At 39.3% G+C, this 23,274-nt stretch overlaps 1 long non-coding RNA gene across 1 annotated transcript; it reads right to left on the bottom strand.

Moving 5' to 3' along the window:
* Positions 1-3,746: 3,746 nt before the first annotated feature.
* LOC124267356 lies at positions 3,747-7,591 on the bottom strand. The gene is made up of 3 exons (XR_006896008.1): positions 7,522-7,591; positions 4,100-4,168; positions 3,747-3,824 (listed from the first exon to the last, which is right to left on the bottom strand). It is a non-coding gene; the product is annotated as an uncharacterized LOC124267356 (long non-coding RNA).
* Positions 7,592-23,274: the final 15,683 nt, after the last annotated feature.

The following is a 23,274-nucleotide window of genomic DNA, read 5'->3' as shown; positions in this document are numbered from 1 at the left end:
GCAGCGCAAAAGCGGCAGTATATTCAAACCGGTTCCAGATCATACGTCGGCCCACACGTCCTAACCTGACCGCTTCCGTCCCGGACGTAATGCCCAGCCCTTCCACTTCCACTGTCCATGTATCCCACATAAAACGTGGCATGTCAGATGTTTTCCAAATTGGGAATAGTAGGGTGGTTATCAACAATTATTTCCGTGAATAAAGCTTAGCGAGATTACGGCTTGAATTGGGGTCGATTGTCATATAGTAGGGGAGATCAATAATTCGATTGAGAAAAATCAAATAATTGTACTTGTTCACAGTATAAACTTTATTTTGTTTTATTTATGTATGCTACTTGTTACAAATACAAGCATACTGGTTCCTGAAATAAAGCATTTATGTTGTTGAAAATGTTTTATTTTGTTCATTACACAACCTGTCCCTCAACGGGACGATTCACGCCTTTGTGTTCTTGCGCACCAAACAGTTCGGTTTTAAAACGCTTATCAGTCGTGCTAGAATGAAGATAAAGCTACTCTGATTTCAATTTTGCGGTCCTTTATCGTTGATTTGAAACCGCTAAATGTTTAATTTAACGGTCTCAAATCAACCATAAAGGACCGCAAAATTGAAAACAGAGTAGCTTTATCTTCTAAATGTAGACGAGTGGTAGGTCTCTGAAGTGGTGAAACGTCGACGTTAGCAGACAAATGAGCGTTAATCTATTAAATTCCTATTACAATGTGTACAGTTCCAGACGTTTCACAACACAATCTGGTGATCTACCTTCAGTTGTTGGCGATCTATAGCCTGTTTTTATGTTGTATTGTCCAAATAGTGCTATTAGTTTTAACTTTCCACGCTAGTTTTAATTCTAATTGTGATATAATAGTTATTTTACTGTCCTTCGATGACAGGCTTATATAATATACACATGTTCCATTTCAATGTCAAGTATGTTCTCGTCACGATATGGCTGATATATTGGCGATGTGACGTTAAGTCTTAACTCACTCACTCACAACACAATCATCGAATCGGCCTTTCTCGGGCCTTTTCTCCCGCCGGAAACAACAACAACAACAACAAAGAGGAGGTAACTCTAACTCCTAAACTTACTCTCTTAACAGGTGAAATTACATACTGGCCTAGTTCAAGATGTGAGTTCAAATCCACACTCAGCGCTTTAAACCTTTGTGACCCATAATCACTCAAAGTTTATTAATGTGACATAATTAACAAACACACATCCTTATAACATATTTATATACGTTTCTTCCGCATTCCTGACAGGTTCAGGTGTTATTTATCCTGTTGTGAAGTTCTATAGGAAATATAGGTAAAATCAACAGTCATTTGAAATTAAGTCAACTACCGTAAGTGTTAAACACACATTCTTTTGAGACGTTAGACAGCTCCAGACAACGCTTTTGATGTCACTGTGAAAATTGTGAGTGATGGAGTGACTTTAGGTTTACGGCGCACTCGGGAATATTCCAGTTATCTGGAGGCGGTCTGTAAATAATCGAGTCTGGGCCAGACAATCTATTGATCAACAGCATGAGCATCGATCTACACAGTTGGGAGACATGTGTCAACCAAGTCAGCGAGCCTCACCACCCGATCCAGTTAGTCGCCTCTTACGACAAGCATGGGTTACTGAAGATCAATTCTAACCCGGATCTTCACGGGTCGAAAATTGTGAGTGATCTTGGTTACAGAACATTGTGAGAGATCACCTGTAACCAAGACCCGTCATAATTGCAGAACGCGTCTGTTTCCATAAACGAGATCAGAAACCTGTGCCAACTCTGTGTAGCTAAAGCGTTTGTCACAATATTGTGAAACTAGTACCAGTTTTCCAGTAAGTCGTTTTCTTACCTAGAATAGAGCATATACAAAGGTGTCTATTGACAGGTAACAACTAGTGAGTGAGTATGGTTTTATGCCGCTTTTAGCAATATTCCAGCAATATCACGGCGGGGGACACCAGAAATGGGCTTCACGCCGTGTCTTCGGCGTGACGAGCCAACGCTTTAACCATTAGTCTACCCCACCGCCCCGACAGGTGACAACTAAATTTCATAACATCAATACCAATTCTAATTCAATTCACAAATTTTCGTTTCGGAATACGTGTAAACACTTGAGGAATTATTCATTCTCTCAAAAGTGTATGTCACAGCTCACGCCGAGAAAACACGACTTCACGACACCACGGGGTATAATCTTATCGAGGAAGATGAACCGATCAGCCAATCAAAATTCTCCAAGTTATTACAAAGATTCCCACTAACACGACATGCATATTCATCAACCTGCCTATACATAAAACAGACAAAGAGAATACCATGAATAATTCTGTTACCCACAAAACTGTAAACACAAAAAAGGAAATGTTTTTGTAGAACTTTTTATTGTCTTTTGAAATAAAACAAACTACAATGTATAAAATACAACGTGAAAATATCACTGCTACATGTACACATTGTGTGAAGAACAAGCATGTAATATTCAGATGACTTCACTCGAAGGCATGATGTTCAAAATGAGAAACTGCTGAGTGCAAGATTCTAAATTCCGTCTGTCTTACAGGAATTCAGTTGATGCTACCTCTGGTGAAACACCACATTGCATGTTTTTAAGCAAGCACCTCAAGACACATTTTTATTTGAGAAACATTTTGACAATGTTTGGCGTTTACATCTTCGTTAAAGCTAACATGTGTTGACATCGATTCTTATGAAGAAATGCACCATCAACAACTTTACTGACAACCTATTGGATCATTGACAATAAAACTAACTGAAGACAATAATACAAACATAGAATAACGGTAAAATGCTACACGAGCTAACCATTATCAACCTATCAGAAATACCTCGGAAGCCTTGGCCTAAATTCTTTTGTGTTGTTCGAAAAAGAAATGAAAAGGATGTGTATGGTTTGCATGTCAAATGCCTCGGGATAACTTTGTAACTTTTTGATAATGCACTTTACACGAATAACTAACTAATTGTTCGTATAGTCGACCCAACTTCATCTCAGTTTGAATTGGTACACTTTAAGTGAAAAGTCTCAGATCTGTCAAAAGAATTGTTAAATTACGTTTTTGACCGTTATCTGAACATAAGAACAAAACAGACAATAAATAGCTCTGTTTACAACATCAGTGTGATTTGTGTATTGGACATGTTCCATTAAGAAGGACACGCACGTAGCTGTCTGTTCATGATTACAAATTGTCCAGCAATTGTCCAACAAACTGAGAGTAAGAAGTCACCCAAAGTGAGAAAAAAATAGAAAGAAAACGGTTTTAGATATGGTCATGTTCCAATGCACACACAGAGTATAATTCACACGTATTGTAACCTCAGGACGTAATTGACCAATCACCGGGTCCAAGTTGATAGACTATATGAAAACGTTTATGTACACGATGATGCGTTGCGCATATCCTCCAACTGTAGAGTAACATTAGCCACTAGATCTTGGCACAATGTGCTGAGGTTTGTGTGAGAGTCCGGTTGACGAAACTGCAGAACCACCACAATGTAGGTCACCAAAGTTCCAACAATCTGTAACATTAACAAAGTATCCAGTTTGTAAACCATGTACCAAGTACAGAAACATTTGTCAAATATCCTGTACATAATCATGAGAGAAAAACAATTCCACGTAAAATACTAGTATGTTCATGTTTGGTCCCTTTGGAAATCTTCTTATAAAAACACCGCATAAATGAACTTACATTGAGGAGAGTCGGCGGGCTGATAGTAAAGAGGCCATACACGTTGTACCCAATTGTTGTCCCAGTTAGTAGGCTTGTGAACTGGTTCACCTGTGACAGAGTTGTGTTGGTTATGAAAAATAATCTCAAACTCCTTAGCTCATCATTGAATATATTTATGTTAACACTCATTTACTCACTCACTCACTCACTCACTCACTCACTCACTCACTCACTCACTCACTCACTCACTCACTCACTCACTCACTCACTCACTCACTCACTCACTCACTCACTCACTCACTCACTCACTCACCCACCCACCCCACCCACTCACTCACTCACATCTTCATTCAAACATTGTCAAGAACTTTCTTTGTACTCACGGCTCTCATGGTTGTTTCGCTGAGATCGTCTGTCGGGATCTTTAGCATGCATTGAAGAGCAGTATGTGCCTGTTATGAACACACGTTAAAGACAGTAACAGTGATCCATTTGTGTTATGGAGAAATCATTCATGCGGCAATATGTGGCTGACCCGGAAAAATGCTTCTAATTATCTGCGCATGTCACAGTGGGATGGATGAAACCCCTGAACTTCTAGCTATGTATTGTTCCCAAAACGTTGCATCAAACCATACATTGTCACGCGAACGTTGAAAAATACAGTATCTTACAACTTACAAAGACTATAAAGGATTAAGAAACAAGTCATTGTGATTTGACACCTCTGATTAACCAATCAGAATCGATAGCAAAGTCTCTTTCTTAGGAATCATTAACTGCTAAATCTAATGTCCACTGCAAGATGTAAATACATTCTTACTTAATAGGAACGTTAACCTGTTCTTCACGTTACATAATGTTGTTAACTTATATGACAAGTTATCCCGTACAAGAAGCCGACAAAATGGAACTGTAACAGCAACTGATGGTTCTAAAAAAAATAGGCTAAGGGTACCAATCCCCTGTCTACGTTGCTACATTCGTACCACCAGTGAAATGTCTCCATTAACTTCACTGAAACTGTCCGTCACACCCCAACCTCGATCAACTTCGTGATGCAGGCCCAATCTGGCCCGTGAGAAATTGTCACAAATGAGGATTCTAAGCTCCGATCGAGTAACAGCGAAGACTGTTATGAAAAACCATGACGCTTTGGTGGTTAACCATGCATGGAATGGGTAATGGGTGTAATGGAAAGGTTCAAAAGGAAAACAATGGTGACTAAAAGCGTCATCATCCAGGGGAACCTGGCATAAATGCGAGAAGAGGTCCTACCACATGCACATAATTTAGTCCTATAGGGATCACACAGTCAATCCACATACTCACCTTTACGTTTACTCTCGCGCCTATAATGGACACAACGATGCATCCCACGCCACAAAAGAGCAGGATAAACGTACACAGAGCAACATTACTTTGTGATTCCATGCGGGTCATCATGACATACAGTGAAAAGCATGAAAGCGGGAGTGACGTGAAGAATCCCAGAAATTGCACAAAGGCAATGGAGTCACCAAATCCAGATATTAAACTACAGACGTGCTTATGTCGTCCTATTATGGCCTTCAGTTGCTCATTTCTTTCATAGTGGCATTCGGATGCAGTTTTTGACTGGATTATCTGGCTTTCTTGACGCTTTATGTATTCTTCAACACATCGTTCCATAATGATGTTTATCACGTCAAGTTCCGACCAAAGAGCGTATGATCCAATCACTGGCCGGACAGCAGAGCTCGATAGTGAAGTGCACAAAATGAAATAATTCATTACTGATATTAAATAGTTCCACCACCCCAAAGCTCCGTCGACAACAAATGCAATATCTCCAAATTCGCGGATGATGAGCGCATAGGTTAACATGAACCCTGGAATACAGATCCCAATGGACATCACAAACGCAAAAATCATCCTAGTTTTATGAACCATGTCTTTCATATTTTCATGAACACCGTAACGTTGTTCATACAGGTAGAAATCCTTTACCCAAGATTGATATATTCCATTCCGAAAGCTCAGTGAGGACCAAGTATATGCACTAGACGCTGTAATAGTCATAACCAGTAATTGAAAAGCAATAATCCATTCACATGACATTGGTTTAAAGAATGCAAGTTTATAAGCAAGTATTCCGGTGAAAATCCAAATATAAAAGTTTCCGAGGACGCAGTATAGTAGCTGGAACCACCCACCTTTGTGAAGCAGTCTGAAACGGTAGTCACCACATCCAATATTCTCCACAGTAACACGCGGACCAGTGCATACTCCACAAACACGCATCAAGGTTATCACTGGGTTAAGGATGTGTAGAACAGACCTAGGGTTAGTTGTTTCTTTGCTGTCATCAGAAGAAGTGGATGCATTCAGTGGATGTACGCGAGTCATGATGCCAGAAACTACCCTTGCTTTAAGGCAATCCGGTCAGAAGTCTGAGTTTACCACATAGAATGCCGCCTTTTAGGTTTCAGTGAGTTTGCATCCTAATTGGATAGCAAATTGATCAGAATAAATGAGTGTTTTGTGGATGAATGCTGTGGCTGAACACGAGACATGATGATCGAAACCACTCTTCCTTCACGTAAATCCGACCTGCAGTCTCATTATTTCACATGAAATGCCGACTTTTATAGTTGAATGAGGGGATGTTAAGTTGATTTAAATGGCTCAGCAAATGGAATGCCTTCAATGTGGATGCATAATGCAGTGCTGCTTGTTTACATTACACTTCGAAGTAATAGCGTGGTGTACGTAAAGAACTCCATTTATGACTTATGGATATAGGATAAGCAAATCGATCAGAATCAAAGACAAGCGTTTTGCACAAACTAAGTTTTGTGAAACTTTTGAGAAATATGAATTCTCATGAATGTCAAACACACTTGTAGATTACAGAAACATTACATCAATAAAATATGATATGAACACGAATGTGCATCGCATTGAGGTAAAGGGATCTTTGATGGAGTACTATTTGACATAGGTTCAAGTGCGACAAATGTCAAACGAAATGACTCAATGCCGACTCTATATTTGCTTGATATGAAAATACATACGTACATTTAGGCTTCCTGATAAAGTATTAATTCTGTAATATGGACTTGTGATATTTACTTTCACTCTAACACTTCATCCAGGCTTCATTTAATACACTTTTGTCTCTGCCGTGTCTGACGGTAATAGCTTGTCAAATAGAACGCATTGACGATTGAAAGAACACTAAAATGCACGGAATATTAGAACATGTGTTATACTAGTATTAATATCATCAGATAGGATATGACATGGCAAACCTGCGGAAGACAATAAATGTACTCGCTACGTTTCAGTAATTCTGGATCAGTTGCTGCCTAGTTTCCCGGTGTAGAAGATTGGATGACAGCTTACATGTACAGGTCCTTTCCATAAGGAAGGGTGTCCGTTTGCACCGACATTCGTCCTAAACTAGGCACCTCACTTGTAGATGCAGTTGCTGTAGAAATCTGAGGTCTACCACATCGTGGCCGATCCTGGGTAGAATCGGTTTGTTATTGATTCCATAAATGATATGAGTGAATATATCTTGGTCATTGGATTGTCTGGTCCAGACTCAATTAGTTACAGACCGGTGCCATACAGCTGGAATATTGTTGAGTGCGGCATTAAACAACACAAACATAATGTACATGCATGTGATTTTCAAACCTACATTACAAAAGACTTCGTACTTTATCTGATTTTTGCGCTCATTATACACGGAGGATAAAGGAAAACCAATTCACCGCCATGCACATGAATATATTATAAACAAAAGAAAATGACGTACGTTTTTCTCCGATGCTGGGATTTGGATATGAATTGGCACTTGGTAAAGGATTAGGGCAGTTGTTTTGGCTTCTGGAGAACAATAAAATCACATATGACTTTGTGTAGCGAATTTCCGCAAAGTGACACACGTATCACTCTTCACAGAAACAAACAGATGCTGAAGTCAAAGTAATAATGAAAAAATGATGAATAAAAACAATTTCTCTGACATCCTATTTCATCATAAACAACGAATCCGGCTGCAGACAACCATACAACATTATAATACCTCAAACTTCAATACAATCTACGCGCATTAAATTATCTGCCTGGTTATCTCCCATTTGACAGACACCCATTTGACAGACACCCAGTTGGCAGACACTGAGCAAGAAGGTTAATTAGGGTAACACCTACGGGTATAATGGAACAGTCCACTGTCTAGTGAGTGGAGGAGGCTGAGCTTGTAACAGGTTCGTTATTGAGAAGCTTGGTTTGGTTGTGTGTAAATAAAACTTTGTTGTGATTAAATGATAATCTGTTTTCTCTTCTCGAAATTGTTTTTACTATCAATTACTATCGAATAGAGGTTTGTCACTGTGTTTATACAGAACTTGGTAGCCGTTTAATGATAATCTGTCTTCTCTTCTCACTTTGTTTTTAGTATCAATTGATCTTTGTATGAGGAAAGATCTTAAGAGACTTTTAAACCTGTTGTTTAAAACAAGGATTAATTAATTAATTTTATCAATAGACTAATTTGAAATTTGACTCATCAAATATATAAAATGTTGCAAAACATATCTGTTCGTTATCAATATGGCTGGAGAGTGGAACATCTGATGTCACAGAGAGGGGCCCCTCATATTCTTCTGGATGGTTACGTTTACACCAGAAATAAGGTCAGACAGAGACAAGTGATGGACGTCGTTTTCTTCTTCTTTGTGATGGAGAACAAGACAAGATGCTGGTGTTCTCTACCACTGAACAGGTCCAGGTGCTGCAGACAGCCGATACCATCTACATGGATGGAACTTTCACCGCCTTCCCTGAGCTTTGGGATCAGGTTTACATAATTCATGCCCGTTGCAACTCTGTGTCATACGCCTTAGTCTTTGCCCTTCTGCCTGATCGTCAAACCACCACCTACGTTAGACTGTTCCGCCTCCTCAAGGAGAAGGTGATGGAGGAGCTGAATCGTCCCCTGGCCCCAGCAAAAATACAGACAGATTTTGGGCGTGCACCATCCGAGCCATCGGGACGGAAATTCCTAATGCACGAGACCAAGGGATGCTTCTTCCACTTCTCCCAAGCCCTGTGGAGGAAGACACAAGATCTAGGTCTCACAGTTGCATACAAGGAGGATCCAGCAGTAAAGGAGTTCATCAGGAGAGCAGCTGCCCTTGCCTTATTACCTCAAGATCAGGTTCTAGACACCTGGATTGATGCCATGGACTCCTCCCCAGCCTCTGACCGCATTGAGGACTTCAAGGATTACATGGTCGTCACATGGGTGGACTATGACGCCCGATTCCCACTGTCACTTTGGAACCATCACAACACTGTAGGACCAAGGACCAACAACAACTTGGAAGGTTTTCATAGTCGGACGAACAGATCCCTTCCACACCACCACCCCAATATAATTCGCTTTGTGGAAGTAATTTGGAGGATCAAGATGGCTGACAGAGCCAAGCTGAGACAACTCGACTTTGGGGCTGCTCCTCCAAGTCGCAAGCGAGTCTACAGAGAGATCGACAACAGGATCCTGAGGCTCAAAGACACACTGAGTCGCGGCGAGAAAACTCCTCTTCAGTTCCTAGATGCGGTGGCCAACCTCATAAAACTTGGTCTAACAAGACACAAACTTTAATGGACTTGCTATAACTAAGCATAAATTAGATCTATAAATACAGATAAAAGTTTTGCTATGTAAAGGATATATCTACTTGAAGCTATTATATTCTTATAAAATATTATATTCTTGTTATCAAATAAATATTAGATTTTTTTCTTGTGTTTTTATGTGGACTATTCCATTATAATGTGTAGGTAACAGGTGGTTGCTAATCTGTTCATTGAACCGTAAATGTTGTTGTTTTAAGGTGTCTGCGAACTGGCTGTCTGCGTAATGGGAGGACACCATCTGCCTATCAGGGAAATGAAAATGTCCTTCGAAACATATACAAAAAGAGTGGTTGGTTAGCATGTCACATGCCACTGAATCTTTTTTTTGCAATTTGTAACAATGAAATTAACATATGGACACGAAGAAGTAATTCACATATTCAGAAGATAAAGCTACTCTGTTTTCAATTTTGCGGTCCTTTATCGTTGATTTAAGACCGCTAAACATAATTTAAAAACCGAACGCGTTATCGTGAGGTTTCTAAATTGAACATTTAGCGGTCTTAAATCAACGATAAAGGACAGCAAAATTGAAAACAGAGTAGCTTTATCTTCATTCTAGCACGACAGATAAGCGTTTTAAAACCGCACTCTTTGAAGCGCAAGAACACAAGGCGTGAAGTGGCCTTTTCCCTGAAAATTGCTTGGAATCGTCCAGTTGAGGGAGAGATTGTGTAATGAACAAAAGACATTTTCAACAGCACAATTTGGTATGGTATGGTTCCAGTATGTAACAAGTATGTAACCAGTATATAACAAGTAGCATAAATAGAGCACAAAATATACAGTTTATACTGTGAGCAACTACAGTTATTTGATTTCCTCAAGTGAATTATTTACCTCCCCTTCTGTATCACAATCGACTCGCCCCATTCAAGGTATGAACTCGCAAAGTATACTCGCCGCTAACTTTATTCATGGAAGTAACTGTTAATAACGACGCTACTATTCCCAATCTGGATAAGACCCGACATACAAGCTTTTATGTGGGAAACCTGGACAGTGGAAATGGAAGTTGAAGGTTTTGGCATTACAGCGGGGACGGAAGCGGACAGGTTAGGACATGTGTTGTTGATGTCATGTCCGCTAGACCTAGTTTGAAGTATGGCGAAATACTGCCGCTTTTGCGCTGCTGACGAATCAGTTTTATATGAGGACAGACTCTGGCAGTTTTTGTGCCCAGTAATCTTAACTATTTCCCTTGCTTCAACCCCAGCATGTGAAAGCAGTGTAACGGTGGTGGATCTAACACAGTGATTTGTGTAGACCCGACTCAACTCGCAACTGGCCGAGATCCGTTTCATCGTCGTTTTCAGTGTGTTGTGACCGAGGGGCTTACTTGTGTACCAAACTTCATCATTCTCACACACATTCTTACGAGGCTGCTGAAAGAGGGCTTCATTTTCTGGATTTAACTTGGACATGTACTTTCGAAAGGATACAAAAGGACAGAGGGGAGTTCCTGTCGCGTATATACGTGGCTTTGTGTACTCGGAATCGCCGACGACCCCAGGAAGATTTTTCGTGGATTCGCTATGTGTCATGGATATGAATTCACAGCCAACATCATCTGTTTCGACAACAAAGGAATGAACAGACAACTCCCTCTGGTTCTCACAGCCCCTTCGTCCAAACCCTAGGGTCAAATCAAACCACACTTTGTTTTGAAGGTCTACAGGATTTTCCAAATTTTGTTTGTTTCTAATTTTAGCTAAATCACCATCTGAAATGGCATTATGATGTGCTGGATTATCAAGACCTAACTGCTTTATTTTTTTTAACATTGCTGCAAAAACGGCGTTGGCCGAGTGAAATTCTTTGTCTTGAAGAATGTTAATGTTCATGTTAAATGGTGGCTGTCTAAGGTGTCTGTGGATCGCTGCTCGGATCCCCACATACGATGACTTGGCATAATAATTCCCGTCGGAAGTTCGGACTTCAGCGTAGAATCGCTTCAGCAGAGCGTTCATTTCCTCGACTGGAAGTGTCTCAAACTCGGGAGAGAGTTCGTGAAATTGTAGCCACTCTGGAAATATATTTTAATATTTTTTTTAATTTTATCTGCGCTTCAATGTTTTAATATTTGGTTAATAGGTAAGTAACAACGTACTTTATTTAACATGTTCAAGATGATTTACATCACTCTCGTTTATCATAGGATATGTTAGTCCAAATCTTGATAATGTTGTTGATTTAAAAAGATTGTCTTTGCTCTTACGTTTCAAGATTTTTACTCCCCACGCAGTTGTTTGAAGGGTGGTTTTGCTCCTCGAATCCAAAACAATATGTTCCTGATCATTGTCGGTCACTGTTTTGAAACGCTTTGTAGCAGGTTTATTTTGATATCTAAAACAGTAAAATGGTAAATTTGAGTGAAATATTTACTTATGAATAAATTAAACTGCCGTTAAATTTCGTAATAATTGATTATTTATGCAAGGAAACATTTCGTACAATACAAGAGATAAATTGAGGAATATTTTCAGTCCATTTTCTTTCTTTCCTTTTTATATGAATATACATACACCTAGCGTTCTAGTTGACGCCTGCTGACTTTTCAATTTAAGAAATGTGAAACGAATTGTCGCTACCTATAGAATTTTTCAGCTTCGAAGTTTCTTCATTTGCGTTAGGCTCCAGAAATTCTTCGTCGAACCATTCGCTTTTCAGTTCAAAAACATCAAAGATGCTGCCGAGGTAGAAGTCTCCGATGTCAGACATGTTTGTTTTCAAATAATAGGGTCAACGAGTTCGTTGTATTCATACGCGGTGAATCGGTCACTTTAATTAGCGGTCCTTAAACTGTCATTTAAGTACGGTTTTGATGAGGTCTCAGCCAAATCGAATATCACACATTGTCGTGCTAGAATCTTCTATCACGTCTTGAGTAAATACCTGATTGTGATTGGTTAATTAAAGTCAATGAGAGTTGTATAAGAACGTCTCCGATATTCCACTGTGCATTTCTTACAATTTAGGGTCAGGACAAATTTCGTTTGGCCACAAAAATAGGGGACACCAAACACACCAATACAACGACGGATTATTGAGGTTATCTGTGGGAATTACACATCTGTTTTTGATGATGCATTTAGCGATAATGAACTAAACTGTTCACATGCGCAAATTACAGATGATTATATACACACATTACTTCACAAACACAGAAAAATATCTTCAATCGAAACATCGTCCGTTTTCGGGAGAAAAAAATACATCAGCAAGAAAAGATATGTTAACGTAAATGTCATGCCAATAGTTCAAGCCATTATATGTTCCATAATTATTAAAACATTGAATCTGTTTTCAGATTTTGTTGAGGATATAGCTTCTGTTTCTGACCCAATAATGGAGTATACATCATCATCGAACGCTGACAGAAAGCCTCCACTCCACTCCACATAAATATAGACAGTTAGACGGTGTACTGAGACTATTTCCAACATTCCTGCTGTAAACATCACATATAATGGTTTGCATTCACAGTAGGTTTTGGTCACGAAGGTTACGAAAATGTAAGAAAACTTTTTCGGAATCCGTTTACCCTCGACACAAACAATGTTATCCTGTATTCTTATCTCAAAATTCCATCCCTCAAATCCAGCCTTTTTCAGCAGTCTCGTGAACATGCCAGATTTAATTTGGTACACTTTGCAGACACAAAGTCACAAATGACCATCAAACACATGTCAATAATATCTATAGAATTGAATTTGACCACAAAGAACAGCACACACTATTAGAGCCACCAGTTAACCTTTTGTCTCACAAAAAGCACCTTTACACTTCGGTTTGCAAGATGCAAGATGCCAGTTACCAGATGTCCACTACTGTGTCTCAGACATACAACCATGCTAACCTCGCACAAACTCTTGGAAGGTCTTCTGCACCATCTTCTTAAAATTTCCAGTTGCAACGTCACGGTACACACTTACTTCTGTGAACTTTGTGATGTTTTTCGTTAGTGAAAGTGTAACCACCTATCCCCAAATTAACGGCGACATCACTTGCGATGTAAATGGAAGGCAGATCACATATTGAATTTACAGCTATCGTAAATCCGTTTTACTACTCTGATTTCAAAAACACAACACTTGAAATAAAATAGACTGAAAAATCTGACGACACGACAGTAAATTGCCATAATTACGGAATCTTAGGCGGACATACAAATAGTGTCCATTAGCTTCATGGTTTTCTACACATGGTTACGCTAGTGATTGATCATACTATACAGAAATCATTATAATTTCCTAAACAGATATTTCATAAGTCGTACTTGGAATTAACAGGTGCTTTTCTTACAGGCAGCATGAACCACTCACCCACTCATGCACTGAAATCCATACCTCCAGGCAAACTATATTCTCACAAGGAAATATTTCTTGGTACTCACCGCTCTCAAGGATATTTCGCTAATTTCGTCTGTTGGGATCTTCAGTATGTATGGATAAATCATTCAAGTGTCGAATGTATTCCAATAGGGATCACATTATCAAATTACATACTCCTTCCTGAAATCTAAAGTAGTATAAAAGGGAATTCCAAAAGGCATTGCATTAGTTGACACCAACGGACATAGACTTCTTGCAAGGGAACCCAGCATGATTCCGAGAGGAGGCCCTTTCACATTCAGTGTTATCAAGACGACAATGTGCCATAATTTAGTCCTTCAGGGCTCATCTTATAATCAACATACATACTCACCTTTACGTTTACCCTCACGCCAGTGAATGACAAGAGGATGTGTGACACACTGCAAAGGACCAGGATGCACGCAAGCAAACAAACGTTACTTTGTAATTCCATTCGTGTCATAACGACACAGTGAAGAGCATGACAGCAGGGGTGACATGAAGAACGCTGTGAACTTAAAGTAGGCAATGGAGTTGCCATATCCAGATATCAAACAACAGATATGCCTATGACGATGTAGTATATCAATTAGTTGCTCATTCCGCCCATAGCGGAATTCAGAAGCAGGTTCTTAATGCTGCATGTTGTCATCAACGCATCGTTTCAGAATGGTGTTGATCACGTCAAGTTCGGAAGAAAGAGGGTGTGGTCCAATCATTGAAGAAATAATTGAGCTCGCTAGTAAGGTGTGAAAAAATGAAACAATTGATTGCTGTTATCAAATAGTTCCACCATCCCAAAGCTCTGTCGACAACAAAAACAATCTTTCCGGGGTGACGGAGGCATAGGTTAACATAAACCCTGGCACCAACATTCCAATCGTCATAACAAATGCAACAAATATTCTACTTTTCTGAACCATGTCTTTCATATTTTCATGAACGCCGTAACATTGTTCATACAAGTAGACATCCTTCACCCATGATTGATATATTCCATTCGAATAATTCAGTGAGGCCCATGTACAACACCCAGAAGCAGTTACACTCACAGCTAGTATTTGAAAAGGTATAATCCACTCTCATGACATCGGTACAAGTAATGCAACTTTATAAGCAAGTATTCCGGTGTAAATCCAAAAATAAGAGTTTACGAATATGCAGTAAATTATATGGAATCACCCATCTTTGTGAAGCAGTCTGAAACGATTGTCACTACATGCAATATTCTACACAGAAACACGCTAGAGTTAGAGTTACAGTTCTCCTCGTTGTTTAAACACATGGAAAATATATTTAGCTAAGTAGCGTTCCTCATGTTACAGACGCTGCATGTCACAAAACGTCCAACTTTATAAACAGTATGGATGTCATAATTCGTCCAACTTTTAAAACAGTATCAGATCAACTTTCAATCTTGTTTTGTGACAGAAATGTGCAGCAACACACTGACGGTTTTCACAAACACGCATCAAGGTTTTCACTGGGTTAAGGATGTGTACAACAGACCTGGGGTTACTTGCTTCTTTGTTCTCATCAGAGGAAGGTGCTGCATACGGTGGCTGAACGAGAGACATGACTGAAACTACCTTGCTTTACGTCAATCCACCCAGGGATCTGATACTGCCATATCAAATGTCGACCTTTATCAAGGAAGGGGAAGATATTCCGTTACTTTTATTGAGCAAATGGAATGCAGTCGGTGTGTATGCATAATGTATTGCTGCTTGCTTACATTCTGTTTCCATGAACTATTCTCATGATGGCTCTAAATAATGTGTCCTATGGAATTTGCATAGTTAATTGAACAGAATAAATAAAATTGTTTTGAGCTAATTGATGTTTCTAAAATCAGAGAGAAATATCAGTTATAAAGAATATTGAACATAATTTGTGGATTAAGGAAAATTGACCCCACGAATGATATAATTGGATTGAACACTTTGTTGAAGTGCTAAATGGTATAGGGATAAGGGATAAGGAGTGTCAAGTGTAAAATCAAATGACTCAGGAAAGGCAATTGCAACAGATTAACTGTTAATTCTGCAATTCAGTCTTGTAACATTTACTTTCACTCTAACACTTCACCTGGGCTTCATTTCATAAACATTTGTCGCTGGGATGCTTGACGGAGATAGCAAGTCAAGTGGAGCATATTGATGTTTGAAAATGATAAAAACAATCACACTTAATGAAAGAAAATGTTTTCACTTTCAGTATCACATGTTAACATCATCGCATGCCACAGAAAAATACCAAACCTTACAGGAATAAGATATGATATCCTACTCTGGAAAGGCAAAGAAAAAGTGTCACAACTTCTGGTATTTTATATCTCTAATGGGACAAATAGTTTAACAGGGTAACAGGGACATCTGAATGAAATTATTGTGATACTGAACGTCAGATAAGCATAGATCTTGTTACAGCATGTCATTTACAGTGAAAAGTCAAACTCATTAATACAGTGGTAATCCGTCTCTATTTTCAAGACAATCCCGGATGCGACGGGGCATAAAACGTCCAGTGTCAACATGGTCTATTCATCCACTCTTCCTTCAGAGCAGCGCCAAGTTCGTTGAGAGTTGTCGGTGGTTGTGAACGTTAATATTGCAGGCATGTTCCGTGTGTGACAAGTCTGGACAGAGTGATGGCCATGGTGAGATGGGTATGTTCTCACAAGCCTGAACCACAAAACGACGTTCATGTTGGTATGCAAATGGCACCACATGTCCTTGTGGGATGTTTACACGCTAATACTACCCAGTGACCAGTCGGAGGATAACATGTATTCTGAAAGTCACAGTATTCGAACCCGACACCATTTCTGACCCTGTCAAGGAAGTCTGAAGTAAACCTTGATTTATCAGAAAACATAACGATGTCCAACGATGATCCAGCCTTGCCGGTCTTAGCACAAACGGCATCTTGCAGAAATGAACGTCGGGTATACAAGTTCCACCTGTGTATCCGATTACGAATGTTTCATCCTCTCACTCTAACAACTGTAGCTCCGCAGATCTCATCCCCAGGTTTGAGAGACACTTTTACAACTGTTTCGGTTTTGTAACAAAGTCGTTCTGATTTTAAAAAGTCCAACTTTTTAAACAGTATCAGAACAACTTTCAAATCTTGTTTTGTGACAGGAATGTGCAGCTGTTGCTGCACTGACGGTTTCACTGTTAATGCTGAATTCTACTCCCACCATGTTCACGTTCACACCCTGAAAAAGGCCTGCACGAAATTCGCGTGTTTGCGCAAAAGTCATTACACGTTGTAAATGGAATAATCAGTCCACATACAAGTATACAACTTGGTTCCCAAACAACCCCAAAATATACCCTACTTTTTTAAATAGTATTGATAATAGCAACAACAACGTGTGTTTACGTGCATGATAGAATTCTTAATATCAAGATGAAAAAAGATGTTTGATTCCTGGTTTCTTGTTTTGAAAATAATCGTATTGGATTTTGACACAAAGATTTTACACTTTCGTTGACTCAAATGTGTAACCTTACCTCGAATGTGTGGAATGGTGATCGTAATATCTGCAATTCATCTTCCTTGTTCATCAACTGCAGCATTAGTGCATATGATTTTCCTTTCAGAAACTTTATTATTTAGCTCTATAGTTTTGGGAAGATACATTTCCTGAATTTCGAAAAGAATTGATACACACTTTAAAAATGTTCAGTTCGACATACTGTACACACATGTTATTTTGGTTGCTAAACGAATATATACAGTGAAATGTAAAATACATCATTTATTAAAACACGTGTCTTGAACTAATGAACAGATCAGCCATGCCAATATAAACCAAAGATTAATAAAAGAAATCTTGAAAGCAGCAAATACAAGACGGTAGATTACATATCATCACAGAAAGACTAAGAAACAATCATTTGCCATGTATTCCATTCATTTCGATGACGTTAGAAGTACTTCAGACTACAACATATGTTATATTTGGGATTGCACTTTCTTAGTCAAGTAAAAATTCTAGTACTTCTGTTGGGTTGAGTCCCATCCGGGATTCGAATCCACACCCTCAGAGTCAGCCGTCTAGCCCGCTCAGCCATCGCGACTTCCACACAAATGGAAGTCGGACAACTGGTAGTCTAGACTGCGGACTTTGTGTACTAGAATTGTGTACAACAGATTTCTTCACACAGTTAGAATTTATGTTTTAGGTGTACATATATATGATATTATGAATATTACAATGTATTGGTTTCAGGGCGTAGGCCTACTGATACTCTGCATATACAAGAGACCAGTTTATTGTCGGAGTTTTCACGATGTATGTGTTGTGAATAAAAATTCTTATATTTTTCCAACGGCACGTAATTCTCGTTACATTTCTACTTTTCAAATGCGTTGACATTTCACCTTTAATTTTCTCTCACATTACCGTAACCAGGTTTCGAAATGATGCCTTAAATTCATGGGACACGCTGATATCACCGTGTCCATCCTTTCCTCCTCGCTGAATCAGGTTTTTTACTTGGGAATAGATTTGGAACCGTTTCTTGATGAACTGGGACCCCCCTACGCAGCACTAACATGCGGATGTCACTCGGTAAAATTATTCATGTGATGAATTCAATGAGGAAGGTTAAACGAACACAAACAACAATGAAAGACTTTTTGCTATGACTATAGATTATTGTTGTGCTTGCTATTCATTGTTTTATAAGCTTTACATTAAATGATTATTTGTTTTATCCAGATTCGTGTCGTTTTTGTAATAGTAAGGGAAGCAACTCTAGCTTGAACTTGGGTCTTGATTCAGTAGTCCGGACTATTCGCAATCCGGACGAATTTGCTGAGAAAAGCAACCGTCCGGATTAACGAGGCTTCACTGTATATCTCACTTTGTCTGTTATACACCGAGGATTGTGGAAAATCTCTTCATTGTCATGTGCATGGCTGTACTGTTGAGGGCGGAAACTGACCCACGTATCGTTATGCATACACACTGGTTGAGGCATTAAGGCAGTTGCTCTTTTGCTTTTAGAGAACAATAACATCGTTATATATCGTGTAAATAAATGCATGTTTCGTTCGACCATTAAACATAATTTACAAAGAGGAAATGCAAAAGACAAATCAGACAGTTTTTATTTAAACACGTTGTTATGTTAAATGTTCCGGAAATAGAGTAACAAACTCCACGACATATACAATACTTGCACATCTATACCAGCCACATAAAGAAACTGTGCATTGTCAAAATATTATCCCAGTTGATAAGTACGATAACAATGTCAAAGGTACATATAAACTTTAATGGAGGGATCATGAGACCATAACAAGTCGGGAGAATTTCAATTGAAAAGTCAATCACAATGACGTCACGAGTCCACAAGCGGGACAGGGGTCAAACAACCATGTCACAAGCTCAATAACGGGTATGTCCACCATCGGCATTGAGAACAGTAGTGCATCGACGACGCATAGAGCCTATCAAACGTGCAAGGAAGGCTTGTGGGATGTCACGCCAGATTCTCTCAAGTTCTGTTGCAAGGTCAAGGACGTTATCTGGCGGATGAGGAAGACGGTGTAGACGTTAATCCATCTCGTCCCAAACATGCTCTATCGGGAAGAGATCCGGTGAATTTGCAGGCCAAAGCAGTAAGTCAACGTTGTGGTGTTGCAAGAAATCCATAGCAACCCTTGCCGTATGAGGGAGGACATTGTCCTGTTGGAATGTTAACCCAGGGCCATGACGTTGCAGAAAAGGAATTGTCACAGGTCGAAGAATCTGATCCCTGTAGCCCACACCAGTTAAGTTGCCCTAAAAAAATCACCAAAGGAGTTCTTTGGCGTGCTGTTATTCCACCCAAAATCATCACGGAACCACCACCATAGCAATTCCTCTCCAAGACACGGGCCTGTGCATAACGTTCTCCCACGCGTCTATAGGCACGTTGACGTCCATCACTAAGGGAAATGTTAAACCTGGACTCATCTGTGAAAACAACATTTCTCCACCAAAACAAGGGTCTGCGGATATGATTTCGGCACCACATTCGGCGAGCTTGTCGATGACGTTGTGTCAGGATAGGCCGTATGGTGGGACGTCGTGGTCTGATCCCGTGATGACGTAAACGTTGTCGAACTGTGTTGGGGTGGATACGGCGAAGTCCTGGGATGGTTCGGGCAGTCATCACTGCAGTCTGAAACCTGTGGCGAAGATGGGTCATCCTTATCCATCTGTCCTGTCTTGGCGTTGTAACACGTGGACGTCCAGAACGTGGCTGATCGATGACGTCATTTGTGTTCTGGTAGCGTCTTATCAGTGCAGAAATGGTGTTCCGGTGGCAGTGGAAATGTGCAACCATTTGTCGTTGAGACATTCCCCCAGGGACAATCCCAATGGCTTCATGACGTTGTGCAGACGTGAGCCTTGGCATGCTAAGCGTTTCAATAGCCGTTTCATTTTTTGAACGATCGCAAGGGCAGGGGTTGAGCTTTCCAAAGTGACAGTATTGTGTGGCATTCATTTGCTCTGTTTCTCTTTCCCGGAATGCACGTGCAACAACGTATTGTACGTCTCAAGGACGAACCCACTGACGTCAGGGAACGTGGCACGTGCATGCATATTGGATACATGTCACTGATCTCTGAGTTTAAATCCTTATGTGTCTACACAGGTTTGAAAAATTTAGATTTTAAATTTTTGTATGCAGTTTCTTTATGTGCCTAGTATATGTCGTTCTTTTGAACTGACTTCAATATTCCAATTTTTATGAAGCTATTAATATAAAACACTGTGCAGATACAGCTGATTTCTGAAAAGTGTACAAATCAGGTTTTACGTTTATATCTTCATCAAAGCTAACATATCCTAAAGTCAATTCTTTAAAATTACATTAACAATAAAACTTCTTTGACTACCTCTTTAATCATAAACAACAAAAGTAAATGTAGGCAACCATACAAAAATTGATGACATGGTAAAGCCGAAATTTTAACAGAGGCCACGCTCATCCTGTCATAAGCCTAGGAGAGAGAAGGAAAGCTTTGGTAGTCTTGGGCTAATTTCTTTTCAGTTCAACGAAAGAGAAACGAAAAGCGTTTGGTTGGTTAGCATATCAAATTCTGCTGAGCAATTTGCAATTTATTGATAATGAAATGAATATACGGATATCTGCAGGTGTGTTTGTTTTTGAAGAGGAGTTGAGAAAGGGAACGGGTGACTATATGCACAAATTACTTCACAAACGCAGCAAAAAACAATTCAGTGGCAAAAACAGTCAACAAACATCAATAACAAATAATACGTTTACGTTAATTCCATATTATGACAAAAAAAGATCTATTGACCATTACAAACTTTCCATAACAAATTGAGATGATTATCAATTTTGGGGGGGATTTGGCCATTGATTCTGAACTGATAACGGAGGATATATACGTCACCATTGAACGCCGAAGATAAGCCCTTACTTCACATTAAGATAGACGGTTAGACCGATAGTAGGCCTGATTCCACCAAAACCATTCGGTTATGAGACGTCACTGATGTACTCTTTTGAATTTAGTGAAAGTACAACACAATGGTAGCAGTTGTAAACATCACTTAAAGCTGTACCGATTTTTAACCTAACTTGATATTTTTTCTCAAAAGTGTATATAAAATCTTTAAGAAAAGATGTATTAAGTCGCGTTCTCATTGATCAACAATAATGTAAACCAATGTACAGTAACTTGTTTATGACTGGAAAAAAGTTTCAAACAGTTGCTATATAACAAAAGGGTAACTGAAAATTTGAAACCATTAACGACAAGCCGCTTTTCAACTATTGTTGAGGGAGATCTAGATTCAATTACACACACAAGACTACACACTGGGGAATTAAGATCTTTATACGCGAGGAAATAGGTCACGAGTATATGAATTTGCCTATAGCTATTATCTAAAAACCCATGCATGTCAAAAATAACTAAACTAATCACTAAACATCGGACAAAATCTATTCCTATTCATACACAGAAAAGTCAATGAAATTCAGTGATTAAAGTACATAGCTTCCATAGAACCACACTACATCTATTTCGTAATTAAATTAACGTAAATTTGAATCACAACTTCTACCTGATGTATATTATTTTTTTTCCGATTCAGAATTGCTGAGTAAAAAATGGAAAATCCACAGACCTCCAGGTGAAGAACTGAACGAATGTCCACGACACTTCTGCGAGGATGTCCGAAAATGATCATTTGTTGGTTTGAGAGCAGTATCAGTTCATCACATTCGTCCTCCAGTCTATGAGCCCAACATCAACATTTTCCAAACACATGCTTCTCACCTTGGCCTTGACAATTCATCCCATCACAAGCCCATTTTCAATGTGTGTGGTTTGCATTCACAGTAGGTTTTGGTCCCCGAGGTTGCAAAAATCAAAGAAGTGTGAATACGGCTATGAACATGATGATACGTTGCGCATATCCCCCAAAAGTAGAGTAACATTAGCCACTAGATCTTGGCACAATGTGTCGGTTGACAGTCTGGCCGGTTGACGAAACTGCAAAACCACCACAACGTAGGTCACCAAAGTTCCAACAATCTGAAACAATACAGGTTACTTACTGATCATGAAGATCGATGCTCATGCTGTTGATCACTGGATTGTCTGGTCCAGACACGATTATTTAGAGACCGCCGCCATATAGCTGGAATATTGCTGAGTGCTGCGTAAAACTTATCTCACTCACTCACTCACTCACTCACTCACTCACTCACTCACTCACTCACTCACTGATCATGAATGTCAGAACATAAACCGCAATTGCCAGTAAGAATATGTTTCCTTCAAACAACTTATTTCATCTTTCATCACTTATGATGTCTTGTTTGAGAATCACTTTATAAAATGAAAATTCCGTTACCGTAAGGAGAGTAGGTGGGTTGATGGTAAAGAGGCCATACACATTGTAACCAATTGTTGTCCCAGTTAGCAGGCTTGTGAACTGGTTCACCTATGACAAATGTTATGTTATGGTTAATATAATCGGTTATGAACTGATTCTCAAGCTCCACTGTTTCAAATCTCGATAAATGATTGCTGAATACTATATATCATCTAACTGTACATTGGCACACATCAAAGAACTCAATAGCACTAGTGCCATGTGTAATCCGAAAAACAAAACACGTAATTCATCCCCATTATTGCGATTTAGAGATTATTTCGAGAACACGAATGACCTATTTGCCTACCTTTGGAACGACAGAAACCTATGCTTTAGAATTATCATAGATTTCACATATCTTTAAAAGTAGAAAATTATTTTTAGACAATACAATGTGAAAATGGGCTATAGGTCGCCAACAACTGAAGGTAGATCACCATACTAGGGACCATGGGGACTTATGGTGCCTTTGCTATCTGCATGGACTCTAGTTGGATTTACACCATCCCTTCGGCCCCTGGTGATTGTAGGAAAATTTAGCCGAATTGTAAAGGAACAAATATACTACGTATAAAAATCAGGT

Source organism: Haliotis rubra, unplaced genomic scaffold, assembly GCF_003918875.1.
Source record: "Haliotis rubra isolate DU_JTF1 unplaced genomic scaffold, ASM391887v1 Scf1305, whole genome shotgun sequence".
Lineage (NCBI taxonomy): Eukaryota > Metazoa > Mollusca > Gastropoda > Lepetellida > Haliotidae > Haliotis > Haliotis rubra.
The sequence above is the reverse complement of the archived record's forward strand: the minus strand, read 5'-3'. Positions and strand labels throughout refer to the sequence as shown.